At 42.7% G+C, this 14,254-nt stretch overlaps 1 protein-coding gene across 1 annotated transcript in view; it reads left to right on the forward strand.

Annotated features, from left to right (window-relative positions):
• Positions 1 to 14,254, forward strand: part of LOC145406707 (organic cation transporter protein-like) — a 220,207-nt gene that overhangs the window by 21,405 nt on the left and 184,548 nt on the right. The gene's annotated exons all lie outside the window — the stretch shown is intronic.

Below are 14,254 nucleotides of genomic sequence, written 5' to 3' on the forward strand. Positions count from 1 at the left end.
ATATATATATATATATATATATATTATTTAATTCTGCGAATTATCTGAGAGTCCATCTCACCCAGGGGTGCCTAAGATGCTATCCATACTGAAACATGTATCATGCCTTTCATACTGAATCATGTATCATGCCTATGATGCATTCCATACTGAAACATGTTGTCACGGTTTTTTTTTAAATGCAAAATTATTAAATGATAATGTTCAATAATACTGAAGAGCAGGGACAATGAACTGTCTCGCTAAATCAAGCAATGATTACTTTATACCGGCCCGCTTCGCCGACTCTCTCAGAACGAGAATTTGTAAACTTTCTCAACAGTACACAGCAGAGACTAATTACTCACAGTCGCTGTTTATTAGTACTGTTAGCCTCTGGAGAAAGTGACTTCGCCCCTGACAATAAATAACTAATACTATTAATAATATCATGTTCTTGCTGATGCGTAACTCCTAGAAGGCACAACGGATTTTAAGCTTAATACAAGACTGGCCTAAGTACCAGTTATGAATAGCAAAACGTTTATGCAAGCTAGGAGCTATAAGGGAAATAAGCTTAATTATGGAGAAATGAAACACGAGTTTACATTACATTAAGCTCAGAGAAAAAGAACTGTTAAATTTATTGATTACAAAGAAATAAATTTAACGTTACATTTCAAAATGAATTCAAAATAAAGAGATTGCACTCACTCACTCACTCAAAAGCTAGATTCTTACACCTAGAAAAAAAAACAACATGCGGCGCAGCCGGCCAGCATGTGAGGAAACAGCACACTTAACTAAACTCTTAAACCTAGGAAAATACGAAAAGGAAGTACTGGTCAATGAATGTAGCGTATCACCAAAGAAGGGTGGGAGCCTGGAGAACTGTAGTCTAGTGGAGTCTGGGTGCTAGCTGACCTCTCACTCTCTCACTGCTGGAGCACAGAACCTCACTCCGTCGCGACAGACAAAAGACTCAATTCAAATACGATGCGTGTGGTAGGAATATGCACAGGCCGCCGGAAGAAGGCGTGGCCAACGGTCGAGGCAAGCAAGGGCGAACAAGAAAGAAACAATAATATCGCTCAGTAGAGCACTTAATGACGTGCATTAGATCGGTCACTTTTGAAACAGTGACGAATGTTTTGAAAAGTATACCACCGAAATCGAGAGAGAAACAGTTAACTGAGCGATACACAGTGAGTTTTCCACTTATAGTTCGTGGTTTCTCACAAAAGGAAAATGTCGCAAATTTGATTCATGACATTATGCCTCTACAAAATGAAATTTTTTCCTAATGGGAAAAAATTTGTGGATATATATATATATATATGTACACATCCTAACTCAGTCACACAAGGTTCACATTGTGGTGTGTGTGTGCTATCCTGCTACAGGAGAAAATCACTATCGCCAATGAGCGTAAAAACCTCGTATTTATGTTAATAGAGGCAAGCTTGAGGGAAAAAACTCCGTGACGACGGTGAAAATCCTGTACTCAGGTCAAACTGAGCGAAAGTTCGCTACATTAACACTGATAACTAATTGTTGTGTAGCGTGGTGTATGTGATACACGGTGTAGGTGTGACAGTTGTAGTGTAACTGTACCTACGTGTAAAATGACAGTAAATATTAATAATATGGCGACGACGAAGGCAGTGGAGAAGAGGCGGCAGCGTGCGGCAGATGATCAGCTGGCCCGCACAGCAAAACTGCTACACCCATCGATGTACCTGCAAGATCAATTAAGGTGGAGCATCAAAAGTGTCAATGAGACAAAAATTCTTATTACATTACAATTACTCTCTCTGCCTAGCAATCAGTACATGCTACGAAAGGTACGCTCTAGCTGAAAAATACGAGTGACAGCCTAAGCTTCATACATTCGAGATCGCCATTAATTTATTAAGTAGATTATTAACCAGGAAACGTAGTCCCTGGACGCCGTTGTCTCGAGGACTCGTGTAGTTTACTGGTTAAACTTAACTCTACACTTACGATTAGTGTCGGCAAGTTGAGAAAACTTATGAACTTGGGCTCGTGTGTCCGCTGACACAGCCTCGAACTGCACATGGGTCCTCAATCTGTGCCTTAACCTAGTGCCTATATTAATATCGGGGAGCTGAGAATCCTTGTGCAAACTCGGGCTCATGTGTCCACAGACACAGCTTCGAGTCGCCTCTGCGGGGTTCTCTCTCAAACTTCCCCCTTAACCTACAGTACTTATATTAATATCGGGGAGCTGAGAATCCTTGTGCAAACTCGGGCTCATGTGTCCGCAGACACAGCCTCGAATCACCTCTGCAGGGTTCTCTCTCGAACTTCCCCCCTTAAACTACGGAACACGTGTATGTACAGGCCCTGGACATACTGTGTCCTGTGGGGCCAACAAGTGAGACGTCAGGTCTACACTTTTAACTGGGAACCAGGCTGGTCCTTGGATTACTCAAATCTCTGAGGACGCCTATCTCACGGAACCCAGCATGCAACAGTTGCTAGTTAGTTAGCAGTTAGTAGGTGAGACATCAGGTCTACATCCACATTACCACTGCCCTGTCTCTCAACTGACTCAGAGATTACGGGTGTGGTTTCAAATGGCACAGGAAGGACATGTCCCTGATTGGTGTTACATGGACACACATTGCAGGATCGCACAAAACTATCTATGTCTCGTCCCATCCCTGGCCAGAAAAAGTCAGCTCAGATATGGCCCTGGGTCTTCCTTTTGCCCATGTGACCTCCTGAGGCTGAACGATGACCCCATTCTAACACTACTAGGCGATACTTGGTGGGAACGACAAACTGCAGTCGAACCTCGCCCTCGGGTGTTCATGACTCACGGTAGAGCCGTCCTTGTTTGCGAAGGAACTTGGCTCGACCTTCCCGTGAATACTTAATCACTCGACCCTTTTGTTTGTTCTGCACGGCAGCAAGTGTCGGGTCAGAATGTTGTTGCCTTGAACAACAAGTTGGCTACACATCAGATCTTGCGGCGATTCAATGGTCACTGGGGTGACACAGTCTGGAGCCTCAGCCATGGCTCGTGTTACTGTAGCCGAAGTCTGAGTAGCGTCATCTTCAGTGCAATCATCCTTGACACCAGATATGTTACCTATAATGAGGTCAAATAAAGGTTCTGGCATGACAAATGCGAGTGTCGTACCAGTATAAAATGGAGTTGCCACCTGGACACATGTCTCAGGGAACAATCTCACTGATCCATCAATAAGGTTAGCATGGATCTGTCGACTTGTGTACTGCTTAGGCCGAACTGAACTCTGCTTGACAGAGCAACCTGAGGATCCATTATCTCTCAGGACCTTCACAGGAATGCCTCCCACAAACCCTGGCTGAACAAGGAAGGCACTGTCACCTGTGGGAGGGCCTGTGGAGGAAGCAGCTAGCCTCTGATGAGGCTCCTGAATAGATGATGCGGCAAACATAGTGCCCTGAGAATTTGAAACTTGAGGGATCGTACTCACTGCCTGTGGAGATGGAACATTGGCCATCTGTGGAGGGGGGTTCACTGTCACTGTGGGACTAGTGAACTGTGGGGGAGTACCCGTACTGGTAGGGACGTGACCACCGTGCTGCTGCTGAGGAATGAAGGCTGCGTTTGCTTCCTGCCTCCTATTCACTTGAGCTGGTGGTGAAAAGGACGGTCCCGATGGTCGGTTGCATGGCTGATATTGCTGCTGGTTTGGGTACTTGTTGTACCGTTTCCACTCAGGTTTCTGAGTGTTTTGCCCCTGGTCCTTCCTCTGCGGTTTTGGACCTTGGCCATTATTCTGAGAATGGTCTTGTTGCTGGGATTCAGTCTGAGATGGCTTCCCAGACTTGGCAGTATCTTTTCTGCTGTTCCAGGTGTTTTGCTTACGAGTTTGATACCCGTATGCAGTGAAATATCCGTCAGCCTTTTCTACCATTTGGCTGGCATCTTTCACCTGGCAGATCTTAAGCTGTGCTATGAGCTCAGCAGGCCACGACCTCTCTAGCTGTGTACGCAGCATAAGGTCAATTATCCCCTAATGCGTGGAATGAGTTTCATCTTTCTCCATCCACTCACCTAAGTAAGCAGTGAGACGGTCGAGGAACTGAACAGCTGTCTCCTTGTCTTGGAGACGAGCTCGCATGAACTGAACTTTGGCGTTGTCTACTGTGAGACCATACGCCTTAATGAGTGCAGCTTTCATCATCTCATGCGTGAGATTGTCTCCACGAATTCTGTGGAGAATATCGAGGGCAGGGCCCTCAAATAAACTAAGAAATTGGAGCTGCTTAGCTGCCTCATCCAGTTGATACATGTCTGCCATGTCCTCAAAACGAGCTATGTACGGCTCGATTCGCTCGCCTTCCTTGTATGAAGGAAGTTTGATGCGTGGGGTCGCCAGGACATGTGCAGGGAGAACGCTCGTGGAGCTTGAACCAACTGCACCAGACGTGTCTGAAGCCAAGGAATCTCGCTTGAGCTTCAGCACTTCAAGTTCATGTTTTTTGCGTGCTTCTCGCTCGGCACGTTCGTGTTCTCATTCTCTCTCTCGTTCCTCACGCTGTTCTTGCTCGTGTTCTAAGTCGAGTTCGTGTTGTTTCTGCTCGTGTTCGCGTTGTTCTCGCTCGTATTCGCGCTGTTCTTGCTCGTGTTCGCGTTGGATTCTACGCTCGTCACGAGCATCTTTCTCACGTTCCTGCTCGTAATTAAACCGTGAGAGGACGTAGGTTTGAATTTTTTCTGGGTCAGTGAGGCCCATATCTTTCGCTTCCTGTACATAGACACTGGCTGCCATGATGCTAGCTCAATCTAAATAACTAGCGACTCAGTACTGACTGCAGCTTCGCAAACGAATGCTAATAACACAAGTAAAGAATACAGACACAAGCTAGTGGTGACCAGTCTTATCTAGTTAACTGGCAAAGAATAAAGCAAAAATGCAAATGACTGGGAAGACTCAATAATTAACACAATGGGTACGGCGACTTCCCAGGAGCGAATAAAATTGTCTGGCATTACCAAGAATAAAGTACTAGAGTTAAATACTCTATGGATTAATAGAGCAGAAATTCACTTGCTAAACTAACGACAAACACTAGTAAGCTTGTGCCTATAAACTTTAATGATAAATACCTAAATATGAGCGAGTGAGTATTATCTTGTGAATACCTTTAGAGCTAGGAGTTAATATCCTGGAATGAGGTCGCCAATTGTCACGGGGTTTTTAAAATAAATGCAATAATTAAGTGATAATGTTCAATAATACTGAAGAGCAGGGACAATGAATTGTCTCGCTAAATCAAGCAATGATTACTTTATACCGGCCCGCTTCGCCGACTCTCTCAGAACGAGAATTTGTAAACTTTCTCAACAGTACACAGCAGAGACTAATTACTCACAGTCGCTGTTTATTAGTACTGTTAGCCTCTGAAGAAAGTGACTTCACCCCTGACAATAAATAACTAATCTATCTATCTATCTATCTATTGCCAGACGCCTCAATCCCGTTTGGGGTGGCCACAAACAAATCGCCTCCAAGTCGCCCTGTCCCCCGCCATTTCACTGCCCTGCTCCCAACTCACACCCCCCTCTCTCATATACCTCTCCACCCCATCCCTCCATCTCATCCTCGGTCTCCCCCTCCCTCTTCCACCCTCCACCTTACTCATATACACTCTCTTCGTCAGTCTTTCACCCTCCATCCTCTCCACATGGCCAAACCACCTCAGTGTGTTCCTCACAACGCTTCCTATCACATCCACATCCACACCACAACGCTCCTTTATATCCTCATTCGTCAGCCTGTCTCTCCACGTGACTCCACAGGCTCCTCTTAAATAACTCATTTCCACTGCTCTCACTCTTGACTTGTGCCCTTCCAACAATGTCCAAGCTTCACTTCCGTATGTTAGAGTTGGTATCACAATACTGTCATGTAGTAACTTTTTTACTTCCATGCTCACTTCCCTGTTTCTTATCACTGCTTTCAAGGAACCAGCAACCTTTCTTCCCTGCTGTACCCTTTCAAGCACTTCACCCTCCAAACCTCCATCCTTACTCATCACACTACCCAAATACTTAAACGTACTCACATTTTCCAATTCCTCACCATCCAACCTCGCTGTACATTCACTGACTTCACCTCTCTCAAAGACCATCACTTTACTCTTCCCTACATTCACCTTTAGGTTCCGTTTCTTACACACTCTCCCAAACTCATCCAAACTCACTATTAATAATATCAGGTTCTTGTTGATGCGTAACTCCTAGAAGGCACAACGGATTTTAAGCTTAATACAACAAGACTGGCCTAAGTACCAGTTATGAATAGCAAAACGTTTATGCAAGCTAGGAGCTATAAGGGAAATAAGCTTAATTATGGAGAAATGAAACACGAGTTTACATTACATTAAGCTCAAAGAAAAAGAACTGTTAAATTTATTGATTACAAAGAAATAAATTTAACGTTACATTTCATAATGAATTCAAAATAAAGAGATCGCACTCACTCACTCACTCAAAAGCTAAATTCTTACACCTAGAAAAAAAACAACATGCGGCAGAGCCGGCCAGCATGTGAGGAAACAGCACACTTAACTAAACTCTTAAACCTAGGAAAATACGAAAAGGAAGTACTGGTCAATGAATGTAGCGTATCACCAAAGAAGGGTGGGAGCCTGGAGAACTGTAGTCTAGTGGAGTCTGGGTGCTAGCTGACCTCTCACTCTCTCACTGCTGGAGCACAGAACCTCACTCCGTCGCGACAGACAAAAGACTCAATTCAAATACGATGCGTGTGGTAGGAATATGCACAGGCCGCCGGAAGAAGGCGTGGCCAATGGTCGAGGCAAGCAAGGGCGAACAAGAAAGAAACAATAATATCGCTTAGTAGAGCACTTAATGACGTGCATTAGATCGGTCATTTTTGAAACAGTGACGAATGTTTTGAAAAGTATACCACCGAAATGGAAAGAGAGAAACAGTTAACTGAGCGATACACAGTGAGTTTTCCACTTATAGTTCGTGGTTTCTCACAAAATGAAATTGTCGCGAATTTGATTCGTGACACATGTATCATGCCTTTCATATTGGGACATGCATCATGCCTTTTATACTGAAGTATGGAGCATACCTTTCATACTGAAACATGTATCATGCCATCCATACTCAAACATGTATGATGCCTTCCATACTGAGACATGGTAGGACTGTCTCACTGGCGACAAGCTACAACAACCTGAGACACACTAAGACATGATAAGTCACAGCTAAGATGTTGTCTTCACAACATGTCACATTCTCCTCCTTGTCGGCGCCCACACCGACAAATTTTGAACATTCCAAAAATTGCCGTAGCTCGTGAAGAACCGCGAACAATGGCCAAGGTCTCCACGTCAGCGCTATGTCATCGTTAAGTAACGCCACGTTACTCATGGCGACTTGCGGCGACCTACAAAGATATGAAGATCGTGGCGTGTCGTGGGAACGTTCCTGACAGTGGGACATAGGCTTTACATTCTGCTCTCTCCACTACACTTAATCATCTCTGCATACACCTCATGAATTGCAGCTGCTTTCTGGTTTCTCAGCCACTTCACAGCGTTCTTCACCTATGCAAGTGTCACGTTTCCTAGCACTGGATTCATTCTCTGCACACCCCGAAAACCAATCAGGTTAACAGTCTCTTTGCTCTCTCCACTCCCATTCATCAGACCACTTACATCCTTCACACTTTCACATGTTTTTCCACGTTCACTTGTACATTTCTGCACCGCTTTCCAGAAAAACCTATTTTCAGAATAATTTGCATTCATTTCTCGTCCTACATTATCATTTATATACCTCCTTTTTCCTCTTCACTAGTCACTTCACTTGCTTCTTGCTCTCAGTATATTCAGTTCTTATTTCAGTTGAACCCCTGTCCTGTATCCACTCTAGCCACTTCTTTCTCTTTTCCTTCACTGCTCTCTTAATCTCTTCATCTCACCATGCCGTACCTTTCTTCTTTGTTGTTGCTCTCGCCACACTACACACCGCTTTAGCATTCCTAACTAAGCAATCCCTATATGCATTCCACAAGCTGTCTAGATCCATTTCATTCCAATTGTTTTATTCCAACTCCTCCCCTTCTTTGGACCTGTATTCATCTGCCATTTCTTGATCCTCAGCTTCTCGACTTCCAGTCTTTCTTCCTGACTACTCCTCTCTCTCCTGGTCCACGTCACTCCTCTCAGCTTAATCTTGCACACCACAGTCATATGATCTGACAGACCTCCACATCGTCCTCTCACGGCCCTCGTATCAGCAACCATTCCCATCATCGACCTCTCTACGAGCACACAATCAATCAGGCTCCTTTCATCACGATCCCCATTCCCTCTATATCATGTATATTTTTGTGCATTTTTGTGTTAGAAATCCTTCAGTCATTTACCATTATCACTCTATCCTGATACTTCATTAAAACCCACTATGTCATCCTCAGGACCGGTGCCTACTCTTCCATCCACATCTCCCATTACGAGCACTTTATAGCTCCTGGGCATTTTTCCCACTGCTTCATCCAGCTCATCACAAAACCTGTTTGTCTCTCCCACTCATGCCCTCATACGGTGCATACGCTACAATCACTCCCACTTTTACCTTCTCAGACTTGAATCTGACTTACATACTTCTCGAGCTGACACATTTGTAATCTCTCATTCGACTCTGCCACACATCATGCATCAACAAAGCAACTCTTTCCTTGCATCTCCCTCGCCCATTCATGCCCGATCTTACACATTTCACACCCTCCCACTCCTCAACTTCACACCCTCTCATCTTTGTTTCACACAGTGCCATCACGGCATATTTCACACTCTTGAATTCATTCACAACTTCCAGCATCTTGCTCTCCTGATTCACACCTCTCGCATTCTACATGTCCATGCGAATCTGGCCTGGGGAGGTATTGTGCCCTCCGAGGCTCTCCGAAACATTTGCCATGATTTAGTGATTTTAGATAGAGGAATATATGGAACGCTTAACCCAGCCAAAAACCCCGGTTATATGGTTACCACCCAGCGTAGTATATTATTTCCTGGGTGCAGGAAACCATTTGGCTTGTCATTTAGTGTCGAGACCATAAGGCATCCCTACATTGAGTGAGTGGATGATGGGCACCCCCTCCTACCATTATATATATATATATATATATATATATATATATATATATATATATATATATATATATATATATATATATATATATATATATATATTTAAATGACAGAATAGAGGAAGGAAAAACAAATGAATAAAACAAACTAATCCATACACCAGAATACTGGTGTCCTCTGTTCATACACTATCTGTAACAGTTAGACTTGAACAGCTGTAGGTTGAAGTTTTGAGGGAAACAGCTCTGAGGAAGTAAGTTCCAGAGAGATCCAGTTTGGGGAATGAAAGAATTCTGATAGGCAGAAGTTCTGCAGTATGGCTGAGTGACATTCCAGTCATGAGTGCTACCAGATGCCCGTGTAGCACAAGAGAAGACATGGAGAGGTGGCACAATGGACACAACTTCGTCTGATCATTTGCTATAAAAATATTTGTAAAACAATGCAAGGGAGGCAACATTCCATCTTACCTGTAGGGGAGGTAGTTTATTAGTAATAGCAGGATTATTAATCATTCTAACAGCTTTGTTCTGCATTTTCTCTAGTTGTTTTAATGCAACCTCTCCACATCCATTCCACAAGGGTGAGCAGTATTCAAGCTGAGAGCACACATGACCCTTATATATTATAGTTAACTGCTCGTCAGTGAAGAAGTTAAGGACTTTGTACAATAATCCAAGTTTCTTTGAGGCGGTTTTAACAAGCGATCTGACATGAGAGGTCCAGCTGAGGGCATTGTTAAGTGAGACACGGAGAATTTCAATACTTTTGGAGATGGGAATATTTGTAGCAGTGAAAGTAATACACGAATATGGCAGTACCTGTCTATTAGTAAATTGTATATATTTTGTTTTACTAGCATTAAATGAGACAAGGTTGTTTTGTCCCCATTCACTGATCATAGATAAGTCTTGATTTATGGAGATGGCTGTACTGAGTTGAGAGGTAGAGATATCAGACTTTGTAAATGGGTGTCTGAATATGAATGAACTATGAAGTGTTGAGTCATCTGCAACTGAATGGATGGGATTGTGAGTGACAGATAACAGATCATTAATATGAACCAAGAACTGGGTTGGAGCCAAAACTGATCCCTGTGGCATGCCGGCATTAACTGAATGGAAACTGGAATATACATTATCACCTTGTACTATTAGTTTTCTGTCGCTGAGATCTGAGGAAATAAAAGGAACAAAAGGCTTAAGTCCATAGCATGGGAGTTTGGACAACAGGGAATGGTGCCAAACTCTCTCGCAAGCTTTAGAAATATCAAGGGGTACTGCATGAGTTTCTCCATGTAGGTCGATTGATTGATGGATGGTATGAGTCAGGAGATTTAGTATGTCAATGGTGGATCTTTCGTGGCGAAAACCATATTGTCAATCGCTAATGAACTTGTTGGACTCAAGATGTTTAACTATGTGTTTATTAAATAAAGTTTCAAATACCTTACCAAGAGAAAATGTGACAGCTATTGTTCTGTAATCAGGGGGGTCAGAGGAACTTCCTTTCTTTGGAATTGGGTGAATATTGGCTTTTTTCCATGAATTAGGGAATGAAGAAGTACGTATGCATAGTCTGAATGATTTAGCAAGAACAGAGGCAAGTTCTGGGGAACATTTTTCCAAAACATTTGGCGGAATTCCATCTGGGCCTAGAGCTTTGTTGGTAGGTAAATTGTCTAGGATGGATTTTATGTATCTTGTCTGTATTTTAAGTGGAACAATTTCTGGACAGTCAAGTTCTAGTGCTGGGACGTTCTGGCTGGCTTCCCCTATGGTAAAATTTCTCCCAAATGTACTGGCAAAGATATCTGCTTTCCCATGCAGGTCAACTGTAAAATTGCCATCTGAAGATTTTAGTGTTAAAGTTATTACTGAAAGAATTGAGAGCTGACCAGAATATTCTATTGTCATTAGGGTTATGTACTTTTGATGCTTGATTTTGAAGGAAGTTTGATTTAATGAGAATTATTACAGCTTCTGCGTGGTTTCTAGCAATTTTAAATTGAGGCAGTGATTCAGATGTTTTTGATTTTATGTACGAGTCATATGCTAATGACTTTTGGGCTGTTACTCTGGCACAATAGCTATCAAACCATTTTCTAGAATTCGATCTTTTAGTGAACTCTTGACTTGGCATGCATAAATCCATACCAGCTAGTATGAAGTCACAAACGTGGGACTGGGTAGAATTGGCACCACTAGAGAAGAAAGACTGCCATGGAATATATATATATATATATATATATATATATATATATATATATATATATATATATATATATATATATATATATATATATATATATATATATATATAGTCCATAGAATATCGCGGGCTACTTAGCCCATATTCTGGATTACCTTAGTTGTGTTGGTGTGTCTGGATTAAGACGTTGAAGGGACTGAGGTGGGATGGGGTTGTTTGTAGAGTGAGAGGGAGGCTCATCATTCCCCTCCCCCCTTTTTTTTTTTTTCTAAGTCTCCGACTCTGGGCAAAGGCTTCAGGGCCTATTACTCGGGGGCAGTGGCCTATCCCAAGGCCCGGTAGTCTCCACGTGTCACCTCCACATGTTTGCTTCTGCAAGCTCATCGTGTTGATAATTATGTGTTTATTTAATCTAACTACCACCGTACACAATCTTGCTGGCATCGGATTGTTACGTTTGTTCATGCTGGTGCTGCATGCCTAGAAATAAGTTGTGCAATTTAGCGTTATTTGTTTTCTTAAATAATGCTAAATATATTGTTCCATTTTAAGGGTGAAATGAACTGTCAGGTGAAGACTCACGTGTGCAGCAGTATGGTGCATTAACTAATGTTTTGTAAGAATTACATCCACATACATAACTATTCAGTCACATTCACTTAACGTGTTTTTTTTTCTTTCTCTGTATCTTCCTGCTGCAGATGAATTTATTTACCTCACGATAGGGGGCGTCATCATTCACACACACGATGTGGTGAACCCTTCGGGTGACTCTGCACTGAGTGACAAGCCAAATGGTTTCCCGCAGCCCATGAAACAACTACGCTGGGTGGTAAAAATATAACCAAATAAGGCCTGCTGATCTAGTGGGTTAAGACACTCTAATCGGACGGTGGCAGTAAGGGTTCACATCTGAGCGATCGTTGGGGATTATTGTTCATTTAATGCCACTCAGGGGCGAGCACGACTGTCACGCATGACGTAAATGACAGGAATGAGTAGGTCAGCCCCGGTCTGTAATGCTTCTGGTAATCCAGTTGACACGTCTAAGTATCCTATGGTCAACGTAGAAAATAAATGTTCTTTCCTGTGAAGTTTTATTGTTGATTTGTACTTATGTGGGGCACTAGAACAAATTTAGAATAGTTGGCCAAATTACAACTTTGGGCAGCGTCGGTAATTTACTTTCTCAGCAACTCACCTGTTTGCAGTGACCTGGCCAGTAAAGACATATCTCACCATGGTCTCTCCAATGAGGAAATTCAAGGCGACAGTGATTCCCGGCGTGGAGGACAAAGGAAGAAACAAGCCATAGGAAGAAACAATTAGAAGTGATGAGGCAGTAATGTAGTAAAAGAAGGTGCCATATGTTGACGTGTTTGGTGAGTGAACAATGCTTATATCACCTATAATATTGTCTGAAAACCAAATAAATAAATACCTAACCAATTATGATTGGTTTGGAAAACTTAGGCCTGAGAGAACACGCCACCAAGGTAAAGGTACTGTTACCTGTACCATATTTCTAAACTCAATTGAGCACTTTCTCTCTGAATTTTCTATGTTTCTCATGAAAAGCGGTGGTTTTAGGCAAATTTTTTTTTTTTTTTTAACTGCCGTGATTCGGGGGGGGGGGGGGTCACTGGTGAAAAATTTGCCGTGATGCAGCGGGTTAAAGCGTGTCATTTACACTTCACTGTTTTCACAAGTTCCAGAGATATACTATCTTGACTATTTGCAGTTACACTTAATTTTTACCAACTTCATTGTTTTCACAAGCACCGAAGATATACACGTCACTAACTCCACTGACACTGAACTACACTCAAAGTGAACTGGAAACTGACTGAAACTGCTCTAGTCCCTTCTCCATCCTTATATTGCCTTTCAATACTCTCAAAGCTTCTAGTACACTCTCAATGGGGCAACAGCCACCAACTCAGAGACATCCAAAACATCCAGAGTTTACAGTTTACTTACAATGTATAACACTCAAAATTCTTTAGCAGTAAATCTGAGAAAAAATTGCATAATTTAAAAATCATATCAATAAAACATTATAGAGAAAAAGAGCATAACATTTAATGCATAACTTTACAAAATAACTCCACTCACAAATAGTAGGCTAACTAGCAACACTGACACATTGCTTAGAAAAAGTATAGTACGTGAATTCTCGGGAATTCTCCAGCGCAATCTAACTAGCAATCCAGCTTCTTAACACTACATCCTCCATAATCCTTGGTCATCCTGACAAAACTACACAATGTATACAAACATAACCCTTAATCCATTTAATTATACACAAAATAGTCCATCAACTTGTCTACTTCTCTACACAGTCCACTTCTCCTGCAATTACTTGATCCTCTTCCTGATTCATTTCTTCCCTCTGGAAACTGTCACCATTATCTTGTACTTCAGCTCCGTGGTCCTACTCAACATCCTTGGCTGCTGGTTACCACGTTTCCTTGGAGATGTCCTGACTGTACTGTTCTGGCCCATGATACTGCCAAAGACGATTCACGTGTACCATCTTTGGGCGAGACCTTCTGCCTCCCCAGATCAAGTACGTTATGTCTGATAGGCAGTCCAATACAGTGTAAGGCCTGCTGCACGGGCTGTGCAGCTTTGGTGGCGGTCCCTTCTTCCGCCAAGGATTGTATAACCAAACTTTGTCACCATCCTTGAAGCTCACTTCATTTGCCTTGGCATCATACTCGCACTTCATCACTTCGCCTGAAACCTTTAGAGCTTCTTGCACTTGATGATCTCAGCCAGCCATTCCTGAAGATGCTTTGCATAGCTGGAGGTGTCTGCAGGAAGCTCTTCACCAGGTGGTCTTCCCATTAACATGTCAGTGGAGAAACGTAACTCATATCCCAGCATCAATATTGCATGGGTGTAG

Source organism: Coenobita brevimanus, chromosome 8, assembly GCF_032717465.1.
Source record: "Coenobita brevimanus isolate Jiangsu-jjx chromosome 8, ASM3271746v2, whole genome shotgun sequence".
NCBI lineage: Eukaryota > Metazoa > Arthropoda > Malacostraca > Decapoda > Coenobitidae > Coenobita > Coenobita brevimanus.